This window comes from Tamandua tetradactyla, chromosome 12 (genome assembly GCF_023851605.1).
Source record: "Tamandua tetradactyla isolate mTamTet1 chromosome 12, mTamTet1.pri, whole genome shotgun sequence".
NCBI classification, from domain to species: Eukaryota; Metazoa; Chordata; class Mammalia; order Pilosa; family Myrmecophagidae; genus Tamandua; species Tamandua tetradactyla.
The window spans coordinates 77,399,822-77,415,669 of record NC_135338.1 but is presented as its reverse complement, the minus strand read 5'-3'; the positions used below and the strand labels follow the sequence as shown (position 1 = coordinate 77,415,669).

The following is a 15,848-nucleotide window of genomic DNA, read 5'->3' as shown; positions in this document are numbered from 1 at the left end:
GAAGACAGAGGATTCCCAGACTTTGGGCATTTGGGAAAGATTTCCTGGAGAATGGAAGCTTAAGGAGAGAGAGAGTTAGCGAGGTAGGAAAGAGAGCATTTGTTCTAGTTCAAAGAGGCATAGGATACTTGTTCAGCCTGCTAGAAGTGAAGTATGCCTGGAATGCAGGTGCGCGAGGAGGAGAAATAGCGGGCAAGGCTGCAGAGAGGTGGAGTGTCCTGTGTAGCGTGTTTACATGCAAGCTAATGGGGAACCACTGGATCTTTTATATGTATGTTTCATATTATGAAATCAATGCTTGCTCATTATGAAAATTTGGAAAGTATACAGAAATGCATAGAGGAGAAAATAAAAGTCATCCACAATTCAGAGATTTCCATTAATGTTTTTTTTCTTTTTTGTCCTCTTTCTAAGAACACTTAAAAATAGTTGAGAGCATAATCTGTGTAATTTTTAAAGCTATACCAACAGAAGAATTTAAACTCCTTTGAGATAGTAGTTGATACGAGGAGGGCAAGTGCTGAAAGCAATAATAATTTTAACTCGTGAAACATGGTAAGAAATTACAACTGAACCGTAGGAAAATGAAATGACTTGCGAAATGTATTCTCTGGTACTGAGTAAGGATTAAAATATAGGAGCAATAAAAGGAGAGAAAGAATTTAGTACCTAGGTTTACATCATGATTGCAGAATCCATTGATTAAAGTATTTAACTAGTTGCTTAAGTTTAAGATCCAAAAGATTTTGAGTTATTACTATTTTCCGCTTTTTAGTTTATTTTAAAGAACATGAGTGGCATTGCATATTTGACTTATGGTAAAACACTTGGATCCTAAACATCTCCCTTTGGAGCTTTGTAAACCTTGCCCAGTTGTCCAATGTTGTGTTGAAAACGCCAACCTGTCTCATTTTGCTTGGTTGTGTTTTTTGCAGGTGATCTGTGTTCTTTGTGCATTTGTTTACATAACTTTGTATTCCTGACCTCTGTCCTGTATTTCGTACACAGGGAAGGGGGTTATGAGAGAGAAGCCAGGGATTGCATTTTCAGACTTCTTGTCCCTAAGGGGTTCCTTTCCCATGTGATTTGTCCACGTGAGGAACCCAGAGTGAGATTTGGAAGGTACTTCAGTTCTATTGCAGCTCATCACTCCCCATATCCCCAACAATTTCAAAGGCCCACATTTTTACAGTAAACCTTGATTTTTTTGTAGTAGCTCTATTTTCTGGACCAAAACCCAGATCGATACATGGATAATGTAATTTTTCTATCTAGAAAAAGCCAATCTCCAAACGGATGCTTCCCCTCTTCTTTCCCTCTCTCTGGTAATCACTAATTACCTTTTGTTTCTGCAAAGTTGTTATTTCTAGACATCTCTTATAAGTGATGTCATGCAGGATTTGTCTTTATGTCTTGCTTATTTCACTAGGCAAAATGTGTTCAAGTTTCTTCCATGTTGCAGTATGCCTCAGAACTCCATTCTTTCTTATGGCCAAATAATATCCCAATGTGAGTGTGCAAACGTTTAGTTTATCCACTCATTTATTGATGGATATTTGGGTTGTTTCCAGTTTTTGGTTATTGTGAATAATGCTGCTATAAATATTGGTGTATAAGTGTCTGTTTGCAACCCTGTTTTCACTTTCTATGGGTATATATCAAGAAGTGGAATTGTTGGTCATATGGTAATTCTAAATTTATATTTTTAAGGAATAATCATATTGCTTTCCACAATGGCTACATCATTTTACATTCCCACCAACAATGCACTAGACTTCCATTTTCACTACAATATCTCCAACACTTGTTAATTTTCCATTTTTAAACAAAAGCCATCTTTGTGGATGTGAAGTGATGACTCATTTAAGTAGTTTATGGATTTTTATGTCATATGGTATGCTAATTTTTGGTTTTGCCTAGAATTCAATGAACTTTGTTCAGCTATATATTACTTTTGTTTTTTATTTCTATGATTATTACTCGTCTTCTAAGTTCTATAGTTTTGCTTCACAAAAAATTGTTAGATCTTAGCTCTGTGTTCTTCTCTCTGAAATTAAGAACATTGACTTCTATGTATTCATGTCTATATATTTCCCTCTACTTCTGAGACCACTTTGGTTCCTCCCTCCATAGGATAGATTCAGTTTTCTGCAGCATTTTGATTCTGCTTTTGACTCATTTTGGTAGTGTTTTCATTCTGCATTTGCCATTTTGTTTCATTTGCAGTATCTTCTTTTCTAATACACTTTCCTTTTCATCTTAATTCCTTTTCCTTTCATAGATTAGTGCTCATGTTTCATCAAGGTCAGAGTTTTGCAGACAGTTTAGGAAAGCAAATGGTTGTCTATATGAGTTTGTTGTTTCTAAAATAAATTTCATAGGCCTTGTTTTCCTCTAAGTCTTCAGGTGGTATTGTTACTACGTATTCATAGTGTTTTGCAGTAGGCCCCATATTGAAGCAGTTTCTCATCTTCAATAGTGAGAGATATGTTAACTCGTATTCATGAATGTACTTTTCCTCCCCTTCTCAGTTCTCCAGCTGGACAGCAGAGTGGCATGTGGAGTTCCTCACTCAGTCCCGGGGCAGAAGACTGTTTTCCCAGGCAACTTGGCCAGCCTTCACTGGTGTCTTCTCCTGGCTCTGACTACATGGGAAACCACGGTCCTGAATCTGTGTGGCTTCCAGATTTCTCTAGGTCTCTTCTACCATCATGGTACTTTGTTCATTTGAAGATACATTTGCCAGGAGGCAATGAACAGCTGTCAGCCTTCCCCTTTCTCTCACCTTCAATCCTGGCTTGTTTTCTAGGGTTTGAGTCTAGAAATGGAAAGAGAGAATCTGAGATTGGGGTTGGTGGGAACCACTTTTGTCTAATTCAAGAAGCTCCCACCATAATACTGAACACTTTTGTTCAGTGTTTTCCTTCAAAACAGATTAGAGAGAGGTAAGATACTCCTATCGGAAGGAATCCTTCATGCTTGGAAAATGAGGGTACATGTTGGAATATACAAAAAAAATACCTGCAAATACCTCTAGTACCTTTGATCATGCCCCCTTGTTCTAGTTTGCTAGCTGCCAGAATGCAATATACCACAAACAGAATGGCCTTTAAAAAGAGGAATTTAATAAGCTGCTAGTTTATAGTTCTAAGCCCAAGAGAATGTCCCAATTAAAACAAGTCTATAGAAATGTCCAATCTGAGGCATCCAGGGAAAGATACCTCGGTTCAAGAAGGCCAATAAAGTTCAGCATTTCTCTCTCAAGTGGAATGGCACATGGCGAACACAGTCAGAGTTTCAATCTCACCTGGAAAGGCACACAGTGAACACGGTCAGGGTTCCTTTCTCATCTGGAGGGGCACATGGCGAACACGGCATTATCTGCTAGCTTCTTCTCCTGGCTTCCTGCTTCATGAAGCCCCCCGGAAGGCATTTTCCTTCTTCATCTCCAAAGCGCTGGCTGATGGACTCTCTGCTGTGTGGTGCTGCAACATTCTCTGTTCTCTCTGAATCTCTAATCTCCAAAATGTTTACTCTTTTATGGACTTCAGAAACTAATCAAGACCCACCCAAATGGGTGGAGACATGTCGTCACCTAATCCAGTTTAATAACTGCTCTCGATTACATCACATCTCCAGGGAGATGATCTAATTACAGTTTCAAATATACAATGCTGAATAGGGATCAGAAGATACGGCTGCCTTTACAAAATGGGATTAGGAGTAAAACATGGCTTTTCTAGGGGACAAACATCCTTTCAAACTAGCAAACCCCTGCAGGGGCTAATTTCCCCCCTCAACATTCAGTGCTTCCCACCAGGAATCACTACTTTTGAGAGATTGTTGTTCTGTTTTCAGATCACATATTTTTAACTTTTGTGGAAGTGATGGTTGAGGAGAGCAAAGAAAGTGGGTCGAGGGAGGACAGACTATCCTTTGATTGTCATCTGCTTGCCTGTAGAAAGTGCACAAACTCCATTTCTGGTGGTATAACTAGGGAGCCTACTCATCGTGTTTGGATCACTCTTGGTCTCTGGCTTTGTAGTAGATAAAACTGCATGTAAGAAATTATAGTTTCTATTGGTGATATGTCCTTTAAATAAATCTTCATAAATATATTAGTGGAAGATTGTAGAGAATGTGTCAGGGCTACTGCATTTCAAAAAAAAAATTCCCATTGAATATTTAAGAAACCAATAGAAGGCTGATGATCTTCTATGTGGGCTGTTTTGGGGCCTAGATTTAAGGCCATGGTAGTGTGGACATGCCTTTCCTGTATTAGAAGACCAACTAGAGGGCATGTCATGATTGACTCAATGTAAACTGAGGGAAAGAGAGCAATAAAAACACTCTCAGGTTTTCCTGTGTGAGTGAATCAGCAAATGAATGCATGCATTATTGATATATATATATATATATATATATTTTTTTTTTTTTTTTTTTCTAATGATTCCTTACAAAAACACCTTAGAGGGTAAGAATTGGGTCATGCTTTTTTGGGTTGTTCATAGCACCTGACAATGCTGGGCACTTAGAATAACATCATTAAGTAGTCCTCGATGGTCTTACACCGCAGTGGTTACAGACGTGCATATTTAGTCCTAACACAGCTGATGTCTGACTGTGGGGCATACTAAAGAGTACAGAATGTCCTGGCCAGGATTTCCATCATCTATTCAATCTTGTCTGAAGGAGAGTGTGTGCTGTCAGGCCTTTGCTTTTGTATAATCAAAATCAAAGCAATGTAGCGATGATGTCAAGAAGTTTGGAACAGACTTTAAACCTCGTGATACATTTATGCTTCTGTATTCTCTCTTAGGTAGTATATTTTTTGCACACTTACTGTTGTAGATTGAGTTATGTAACCCAGAAAAAAAACCCTGTTCTTAATCTTGATCTGCATTCCTGTAGGTTTGAACTCATTGTGAATGCGTCTCTTAAAAATATTATTTTAGTTAAGAGGTAGGCCAACTAAATGAGGGTGGGTCTTGATCTCTATTACTCAAGGTCTTATAAAATGAAGTGGGAGGACACAGAAGGGAGAAAGGAGAGGACATCACCCTCTGATGAGAAGCAGAGATGCAAGCCAAGGAACCACAAAGAGTGTAGCAAGCCAGCACCACGATGCCACTGATCCCAGAAGGAAGAAAGTCTTGTAGCCTCCAAAATTATGCGACAATAAATTCCTATTGTTTAAGCCAACCCATTGTGTGGTATTTTCTACAGCAGCTTGGCAAACTAGGGCACTTATTTACATTTTATTGTGGATAGAATATTAACACCATTTTTTATAATTCATGGGATTTGTTAACACCTTACCATGAATGATGTATTTTTATTAGCAAAACAAAACAGGGTGAAACAAGTATAGCCCAATAAGGGAATGTATAATAAGCAAATGTGAGCATGAATCAGCTGGGAGGATCTATGGCTTTTGCAGTTAATGTAAATATTAGGACAACGGGTCACAGACAATTTTATCTCAGTTTTTGTTTATGTGCCACATGATAATCTCATTGATTTTTGTTTCTTTCTCAAAGTGCATCAAAGAGAAACCATACTTTTAATAAAATGGACTTCAATGAGCAGAAATTACTTTCTTGTTTTTTAAAGAATGAGTGTGCTTTATCAGCAAAAATGAAGTGTCCATTACTGAGGCCACAAGTAAAACCAAGGTCATAATCACACAAGCAGTCACAGAGAAAATAGGAAAGCGATATCAGAGCCCAGAGAGAGGACAGTGGGAGACAATACTGAGAAACTGTAGGGAATGTGTTTATTGTGTTTGGGCATTAAATTTGACTCTCAATTTCCTCGTGGCCAAACATAATAAGCTCTGTACATTTCACTGCCTATTAGAAGGAAATGTATTCCTTTCACAGGAGAAATATATTCAGAACTGCATTCATTCATTCATTCAGCAAATATACATTGGATACTTAAAACAAGCCCAGCAAAGAATTAGGCTTAGAAGAGACTTGCAAACAAGACACACACCTTACAGATGTGAGAGCTTGTCTCAAAGTTGGCCATCATTTTTATTTCTCTGTGTGTGTGCACATCCCTCTCCACTATTGAAAGGTGGAATCTATTTCTCCACTGCTGTAAATCTGGCCTGGTCTGAAACTGCACCCACCAACAGAATATAGTAAAAGTACCACTAGGCAACTTCTGTACCTAGCATTTAAAAGGAGTGGCAATCTTGCTTTCTTCCTTTAGGAAGCCAGCCACCATGTAAGGAGCCCACAGCACGTGAAGAAGCTGTGGAAAATGAAATGCCACATAGTGAAGTACTAGCTCAATCGTCAGTTACGTCCAGCCCAGCAAGTGACCATGGGGGATGTGATCTGAAGCAGGAAATGGCATGGCTGAGCACTTTCTGAATCATGAGAAAAACAAAATGGTTATCTTTAAGCGAGTATCTTCTAGGGTAATTTGTCATGCAAGTTCAAAATCAGTAGCTTACACTTTTAGAGAAGACAGGCAGATAACAAGCAGTAACACAAGTATGATAAATGTTGAGCAGCCACATGCCTGTTTGTTGTACTCTGTTGCAGGGGCTTGAATCTTAGAAACTACATTTCTCAACTGCCTGACCAGCTGGCTTCTGATTAGGTTCTATCAGTTGGAGGCACATCTAACAAGCAAAGTGTTTTCTATGGGTTTAGTAGCAAGGTCATCAACTGGTAGCTTGTTAGAAATTCAGAATCTCAGGCCACGCCCAAGACCTACCGTTCCATTAAATGGATCTAGTTTCTTCTCTGACCCTTTACATCACTGTGCAAACCTCTGTTAAAACCAGATTTCTATATGAAATCTACTATTCCTCTTCAGAACCCAGACTTCAGATCATCCTGTGTAGGGGTTCTTGCAGGCACCTTCTCCTTTCTGTTCACCATCTTGTTATCCTCAGGCCGGAAATACTTAGTGGGGGAATAAAGAGCAGTGGATTGACCAAAAACTTAAATTCTTTGCCAAAGGGAGTTTTTAATTATTATTTCTTGTCAAATATTAATTACCTTGAGTAAAACTGACAGCTTCCCGGAGTTGTGAAACATGGCTCCTCCGTAGATCTAATCTCTCTCCTAAGGTGTGGCAGCTTGTAATAATTCAGTGTCCTCCTTTCTAGAATCTAAAGTTACACGGTAGTACTTTCCTCATTCAATCTTGAAAAAAAAAAAAAAAAAAGGGGACTTTTGTTTTCCCACACCGGGAGTCGAACCCGGGCCGCCTGGGTGAAAACCAGGAATCCTAACCGCTAGACCATGTGGGAAACGCTGCAAGCAGCCTCGAATGTGAGCCAATTGAACGATGACCATCCGCTTCCGCTTTCCGTGCTCTGCGCCGCTTCTGTTGTGGCGTCCGTCTCCTGCGCCTGCGCGTTTCGTCACTCTCTTCTCGGTGTCAGCATTCTGTTCCTTTTCCCCATCTTACTTTACACGCCACGGGCCGGAGATTGAGCGAAACACTCTTCCCCAGCCCGGGAGAAGCCGCCGGTGTCCCCTCACACCCGGCCTAAGGGAGGCTGCTCGCATCTTCTCGTACCCGGGCGGGAGGCCGCGGGGGTCTGCTCACGCTCGGCCCTGGAGACTGGACGGTCCCCTCGAACTCGGCCCCAGGAGGCCACGGGGTCTCCCTCACTCGGGGCCCGCCGGTAGCCATGGCCTGGCCTCAGTTTCCCTACCTGTTAAGAGACGTCCCCGGTGCGATTTAGTAAAAGGATGGGTTTTAGTGGCTCACAATGCGGGCTTACAAAACCCAGCTAGTAATGCGCCTAGTTCGCCAGGTTTGCGGCTGAGTGTAACTGTTACATTGATTTTTTTCAATCATGCGTTTTTGGCCCAACATTTTCCCTTTAGATTGATTTTAACTTTGTGACTCGGCTGAACGGATGAAACCTCAAATACTCCATGAGATATTTGGGGGGCAAAAGATCTTCGAAGGCTTGCCAAAAATTTTTGCTTAGGGAAGGCCTTTCACTATTAAAAACAAATAAACATCCCAAAACTGTAAAGGGAGATATCCACATATTGCATTAGAATAAAGAACAAGTCAGCCATAAGTAAATATAAATAAATAAATAACCAAACGAAAACCACTAACTGGGAGATAAATATTTAAAATTTCCATAAACAAAAACTACTGGTATTTAAATGAGACATCCAGAAACTCTCAGACTTCTGCTGGGGAGCAGAAAGGCCACAGATGGAAGAATAAGTGGACAAAAAGAGAAGCAAGCACAGGGGGAATATCTGGCAATGGAAGGAAGGAACAGAAAGACGCCTTGGGTCAGTCTGAGCCTTCTTTAGAGGAGAACGGAAGCATCCCTACCTTTTCCCCAGTGGTGGCCTCGTCTTTCAGCATAATCATAGCTCACACTGCCGTGTTGTTTTTTTTACGTTCCTTTAATGCTTGTAAAGACTCTTAGAAGTAGGTTTTAGATAATTCCCATTTTATTGATGAAGAAATTAGGCAAAAACTATTAGTATCTTATATAGATAAGAAACTACACATTAATTATAATAAGACAAACACTGTAATATAGAAACGAGAACTTGATGTGAACAGGCCATTCATTGGAGAGGAACCCAGTGGTTAAAAAGAATTTGATAAACAATAGGCGGAGGTAAAACGTAAAGATCGGGTAGATTGAAATACTGTGGGTCAATCCCAGGGAGGGGTAAGGGGTATAGGATGTATGAGTTCTTTTTACTTTATTTTATTTCTTTTTCTGGAGTGATGCAAATGTTCTAAAAATGATCATGGTGAAGAATACACAACTATGTGATAATATTGTGAGCCACTGATGGTGCAATAGGGTTGGACTGTATGTGTGTGGATATGTATCAATAAAAATATTAAACAAAAAAAGTATTTGAAAAAGTTCTCAGCAGCAGTGGTTCCCAGCTGACATTTGTCCAAAAAGCAAAAGTGTGAAAATGTCCCGTGTTGGTAAGTATGCGAGGAAAAGGAAGCTCTCAGAAACCTGTAAAACGTGATCATAGGGGCAGATTGTCAGGATTTCAGAAACATGCTTATGACTAAGAAATTCCATTTTTAAAAATTTTATAGAGCCAGTATTGTTCTGGAACTTCCTTATACAAATTGAACATGAAGAAACACTACTACAAAATTAATAAAATACCATAAGACACAATGATATTATTACATGGGAGGTGACAGGATTATTTTAAGTAAAATTCAAAGAAGGGTCAGGGGTTAATCACTAAGAATTTCCAACCTCTGTGTGACAATGAAAGAAAAAGAAAAATCTTTAAAAACTCCAAACATCTGTGAGATGAAAGGCACCATAAATAATGCCTACAGACTGAAAGAAAATATTTGAAATGCTTAATAGTGAAAGGTAACTGCCCTTACCACACAACTGAACCTCAACACCCGAGGAAAAGGGACGGAGGATATAAATAGGGGATTGCAAGGAGAAGAGTTCTGATGACTGTTCAATAAATGTGAAAAAAAAAGCCCAAGCTCACTTGTAAACGTGGCAAAGCAAAGGAAAGCAATTCCAAAATATCCAATGTTAAGGAGGAAGTGAGGACACAAACTCTGAGGATGGAAATATGTACATGTGGTTTAAAGGCAAATTTTCTAGGTTGTATATATGTTACCAGAATAAAAATTTAAAAAGGAAAACATAGGTCTGCACAACACAGTGTACCTTATTGTAAATGATGGACTATTGTCATTATTACAATTATTACAATATTCTGTCATGAATTGTAACAAAAGTACCATGCTAATGCACAGGTTTAATAATAAGGTGGTACATGAGAACAGTAGTCAGCTGTATTTTATGCATGATTTTTCTGTAAATCTACAGCTTCTCTAAAATAAACAAACAAGACACTGGTACCTGTGAGCTTCAGTCTCTTCATTTACTCTGCAGCTCTACACCAGGAGAACAAGGGGTATCAGCAGAGATTCCAAGTCACTGCCTTTCTGACAAATGAATAGAGCTGGCTGGCTTCCCCTTGCCATGCTGTGCGGTTATTGCTGGGAAGCAGCTGCCCAGTCTGACTTTTCCCCTAGCCCCTTCCATCTCAGCGGAGCCATGAAAATGAAAAGGCTGAGTGTCCATTCCCAGTCCAGCTGCTTAAGAGGTGGTGATCCTTTCCGACTGTATTCATCCATTACCTAAATGCAGAGAATTCTGAGGCCCTGGAGGAGCCACAAAATGGGAAGAGAATGGATCACTGAATCGCTGTGCGTAAGCAGCTTGACAACCACCAGCACATACATTGAGTTGCTACATCTAGACATAGCGTCATTGTAGTAAGTCACTGAGGTCTGGAAATTTAGGTTCTTATAACGATAAGGGCAGGCACCATGGATAAGGATTTTCTAGTAAGTGATTAAATGCCTCACCAAGGGTGATTGTTCTGTTTTATTTATTTATTTTTTTCTTTGGTGGAGGTGGTGAGATATGGTAGAAACTAAAACACAGTAAGAAGGCCTGGCTATTTTGCTTTATTTACAGAGCAGTGCCTTAGGATTAAATTTATTCTCAATCTTCAGTTTGGTCATATTAAATCAAGTGATTAAAAGGAATACAAGAGTTACTATCCCACATTTCTATCTTTTATTGGATACTTTATATATTTTAATAATTTGGAATTTAGATTTAAGGAACTTTTAGATTTAATAGTTAACCTTGGGGGTTTTCAAGACAAACACCCTGAAAATGTCCTGGAAATTTAAATGACCTGGCCAAGATCACACAACTAATAGACTTAGTGAAATACTTTTAGGAGCTCACCTTTTATTGACACATAATAAAGATAATATGGGATTTACTGAAATGAATGGAAAGCTAAATTATTCATAAATGAATGGAAAAATCCAATCACAACATATAATCTGAATAAAGTTATTACATCCCAATGTCTTTTTATAAATTGTAATTTGGGCGGCACCTCTAATTATATTATTGATAATCAATCATTTATGAACTTAGATAATGTAAAGGTTAAAATAGAGACAATAATATCTATAGTATGTACATGTGTATAAATTTCTTCTGCCATTTTTTTTTTCTTGTATGCTGTATGGTGGGGTCATATTTCATTATTTTTCCATATGAGTATCCCATTATTGCAGCACCACTTGTTGGATTTTTGTTTTTTTGTTTGTTTTTTGGGAAGTGCATGGACTGGGAGTCAAACCTGGGTCTTCCGTGTGGCAGGCAAGAATTCTACAACTGAACTGCCCTTACAGCCCCCGTCCATATTTTATGTTGTAGATTTATAGAAAATACAGAATAGCCATAAACTTCTTGTTCACACAGTTTTCTTTCTTTTTCTTTTTTTTTTCTCATAGGAAGTTATAAAGAGGGGCCTTGTGTACCCTTCAACAGTTTTCTTTATTATTTACACCTTACATTACTGTGGTATCTTTGTTAGAAATGAATGAAAACAATATTATTATAATTTCACTATCAGTTATTATCCATAGTTTACATTAAGATTCACTTTTTTGGGTTGTACAGTTCTATGGTTTTCTAAAAATTTTATTCTAATAATATACATAGAATCTAAATGTTCCCATTTTAACCACAACCAAATGTATAATTCAGTGGGTATTAATTACATTTACGATGTTGTGCTACCATCACCACCATCCATTACCAAAATGTTCTATATCCTGCCTTTTGACATCAGATATTCCTGGAATAAATTCTAAATCCAAAAGCTTGCTAGCTGACTACTTTTAGAAAATAAAAGTAGTCAGCTAGCAAGCTACTAAAATCTTTGAAGTTGAGTTTCCCCTTTATAATAATATACAGTTCATTGAATCATTGTGAGGGCAAGTTCTTTGCCGTGCCTGGAGCAAATGTTGTACTTTCTTGTCAGTATCCACTGTCATCCACAGACGACTAGGGCAGGAGGCTTCAATCTGGCCACCTTCACTTGGTCGGTATTTGGGTTCTGCTAAAAGGGGTACCTGCATTTCACCATTACTTAGCGGCTCCGACTTTGATGAAGAAGGTGTTACCCCAAGCAAACTAAAGTGACTTGTTTAAGTGTACACAAACAATATTTGAAAATTCCACGTTCTCTCTGTTTCTCTTTCTACATTTGTCTGTGCATTGTTTCTCTTCTCCTTTCTTTCCTTTCCTGGAATCTGACAATGTTTCTTTTCTTTATTTATGTGATAACTGCATAATACTTTTGTGTCTTTCACCTTCTTGTCACGTGTATGTCCAAAATCCTTACAAAGAATGCAAGCTCCATGGGGTAAGTGCCATGTGTGAATGGTTTTCTGCCTTGTCCATGCCAAGCACCAAGCCTAGTACAAAAAAGATGTGCAACTATTTTGATTGGTTTATTTCCTTCTCAATGCTAATAAGATTATGCAAGTAATTTTTTTGGTAAGTTCAACCTTTTCAACTTATGTTTCAAGAAATGTGTCTGGCTGGGAAGGGACATGGGAACTACCCTTAATCTTGCTCTAAAAAAAAAGCAAAATAAACAAAACAAACAAAATAATGTGGCATGGCTTCCAGAGAGCATCTTTGGTTACTCTCTAAGCCAAGCCGAACTTCCATGTAAGAAGTAAGTGCTTGTCAAATTAGCTTAATCATACGAAATTCAACTGTTTATTGCATTAGCTTAACCATATGAAAATCAATACTCAATGGTTTTTAACATACTTGAATGGAAATGTCATGTTTCAATCTAATTCCTCTTCTCTTAAACTGTGAGTTTTCAGATTTACCTGCAACATTCAAAGGGGAGACTTGAAAGAAAACATGCAATTTAATTTAAACGAGGGTTTTTCTGAGGAGAAGGCAGAGGAGGAGGGGGAAGGCAGGCACTTGGGGTAGCGCAGTGGGGCAAGAGGGCCACTGAGTATGTCTGCAGAGCATCTCAGAAGATGAAATTTTAAGGGTCCACTTTATAAACAATGGTGGTGAAACATTAACAGCCAAAGATAAAGATGGTTGCTCTCTCCTAGGTGTCGTGGTTGAAAATTACCTAGATATTCGTGGTTTGGCTACACGCAAGGGAACCTTGGTCTGCTCTACCTGTCACCTCACCTTTGAAGAGCACATATTTGAGAAGTGATGAGAATGGCATGCTTGATTAGGCCTATGGACTAATAGATAGATAATCTATTGATTTAGGAAAGAATTCCTAGGCTGAGGAAGTACCTGAAACTGTTGAACTGTGTTCCAGTAACCTTGATTCTTGAAGATGAGTATATAAAGATATAACTTTTACAGTGTGACTGTGTGATTGTGAAAACCTTGTGTCTGATGCTCCTTTTATCCAGGGTATGGACAGATGAGTAAAAAAATATGGATAAAAATAAACAAATAATAGGTGGGATAAGGGTAAGATAAATGGGATAGATAAAAATATTGGTGGTCGATGAGAGGGAGGGGTAAGGGGTATGGGATGTATAAGTTTTTTCTTTTTGGTTTCTTTTTCTAGAGTGATGCAAATATTCTCTATTTTTTGATGAATACACAACTACGTAATGATATTGTGAGCCATTTATTGTATACCATGTGTGGACTATATGCGTGTGAAGATTTGTCAATAAAAATACTTTTTTAAAAAAAGAACTACTAGGATCAAATACATAGGAATGTTTTCATGAAATTTTACTTGTGTTTATAGTTATTTATTTCTGAATGCAATTGAATGAGAACATGGATGAATGGATTTTTCAATTATAAGTAGTTTCATTATTTCAATTCACCCTCTATAACTACTGAATTCTGTAGTTCTGAAAATATGCAATCTTTATTTTGGTTAAAATATAGAAATGTCAACCAAATATAAGAAAATACTTAATATAATAAAAACTTACACCTTTTATCTTACATTTGTTTGGTGACTTTAGCAAAATATTTTCATATAAATCTTAGGTCTGCTTGCCTATAAGATAGATTAAAAAGATATCATTATCCTTGTTTAATATGGGTGAAGGCAGGAGTCTAAAATGACTTCTCTAGGCCATCCAACTCAATAGAAGATCTGTTACTAGAAACCACATCTTGTCACTACAAGTTAATTGTTCCAACTGAAATTGGAAAAATTTGAACATCTTACTTACAGAAGTAATTGAATATGAATGTGTATGGACAAAAATATTTAATCACTCACTGAAGAATTTCCAAGACAGTTATTAACCTAATTCCAAAGACAGTTAACCTTATAAATAAATATTTCAAAATTTGATTCAATGAGAAATATGTCTGAACAGAGACCCTAAAACATGATAAAATAAGTTTGATTTCTGTTCTGACAAAACTGAGGAATAAAGTAAAAGTCAGAAAAAAAAAAAAGGAGGAGGAAGAGAAGAAGAGAAAGTGGGGTGGGGAAGATTTTAGGGTAAATACACTTACTTTAGGATACGAATACTTTGTTTTTTTTAAATTAGCAGTGCAAAGTGAAAGTCTGGTGGGCTATATTTATTCTAGGAGTCTGTAGGATAAGGAAAATAACAGTCAGTTATTTGTTTGACAACTCTATCAAGGATTTGTAAGAGCAGGGCTAAGATGTGATTCAGCTTTGTTTAAGCTGCTTTATTTAAACTGATAAGAACTTCTCCATTACTAGAGGCAAAAAATATTTCCATATATAAGACAAACTTATGTATTCATCTCCAAAATGTGGACTTTTCAGGAATGAATAGCATTTCACGCAAGTTAAAACCAGTAATCATTTAGAAGAATTAGCAAGCATTTGAAGAGACTGAAATAACAATATAAAAAAAGAAGACAATGTGAAACTGTGCTTGATTTTGAGTAGGAATGAAGCCCACTGGAACACAATGATTGAGATTGCATATTCTCAGATTTTGCACTGGTTCAGCAGGGTCAGATACAGATTAGTGAGCTAAAGGTTATACACATTTTGGGGTCTTTTTAAAAGAAGAATACAAAATCAGGAATACAAAATTCTGTTTAAGTGGACATTTTTTTCCCTTTGTATGCTGTATGGTGGGGGTCACATTTCATTCTCTTTCCATGTGAGTATCCCCTTATTGCAGCACCATTTGTTGAATTTGCTTGTTTGTTTGGGAAGTGCATGGTCTGGAAATCGAACCCAGGTCTCCTGCATGGCAGGCAAGAACTTTACAACTGAACTACCCTCGCACCCCCAAACATTTCTTTTTAATGAGGAAAATATCACAACTAATTAAATATTTTTTAAAAAGCTGAAAATACCACGTGTAACAATATCCAGAAAGTTTTTTTTTTTTTTTTTTTTAGTTATTGACTGCCTTAAGTCCCCACTCCCCAATGCCTATTTTTTCCCCACTTGTTTTTGGAAAAACGATACTTTCATTATATGACAAAGAATTTGCAAAAAAAAAAAAAAAGCTATTTACTATGGTGTAGGTAGAAAGATAACTCTCTTTCCTCTAGCAAGGTTTTTGTTTGTTTTTTGAAATTTTTTCTTTTTATATTGATAGTTTAGAAATGCTTCTTGTAGTTTCACCATTCACTATTGGTATTGTACACGTTTTTAACATTGCAATTAAATTAGAAAAATGTCTAGCAAGGTTCTTATATATTTGAACTGTAAGATTTTTAAGGCATTTCAAATTCACCAGTTGGTTATTGGTGTCTCATTTCAGTGACATATTAGGAGCTTTATTGTGGTTATCTTTGTTGATATCACTGTTTTGTGTCTAATCAGTGAGGGATATTTAAATATTTTCCCAGTGAAATCATACTTCATAGTCCTCTTCATTAACTGGATTAGGAAACAATCCACGAGGTTGTTTATCACATCTTTTGAAATTTATCTCTTCTTCTTAATGAGCTATTGTTTTGGTATGATTCGAATGCCATCTCATACGATGTGTGAAAG

At 37.5% G+C, this 15,848-nt stretch overlaps 1 long non-coding RNA gene and 1 other non-coding gene across 3 annotated transcripts in view; both read right to left on the bottom strand.

Moving 5' to 3' along the window:
• Positions 1 to 7,201: 7,201 nt before the first annotated feature.
• On the bottom strand, positions 7,202 to 7,273 carry TRNAE-UUC (transfer RNA glutamic acid (anticodon UUC)). The gene has a single exon. It is a non-coding gene; the product is annotated as a tRNA-Glu (tRNA).
• Positions 7,274 to 9,880: 2,607 nt separating this feature from the next.
• LOC143652390 (uncharacterized) overlaps positions 9,881 to 15,848 on the bottom strand; it is a 33,253-nt gene continuing 27,285 nt past the window's right edge. For both annotated transcript variants that reach the window (XR_013160605.1, XR_013160604.1), the window contains exons 3-5: positions 14,375 to 14,453; positions 12,671 to 12,735; positions 9,881 to 10,179 (exon numbers count right to left, since the gene is read on the bottom strand). This is a non-coding gene — a long non-coding RNA (uncharacterized LOC143652390). The remainder of the gene's footprint in view (positions 10,180 to 12,670; positions 12,736 to 14,374; positions 14,454 to 15,848) is intronic.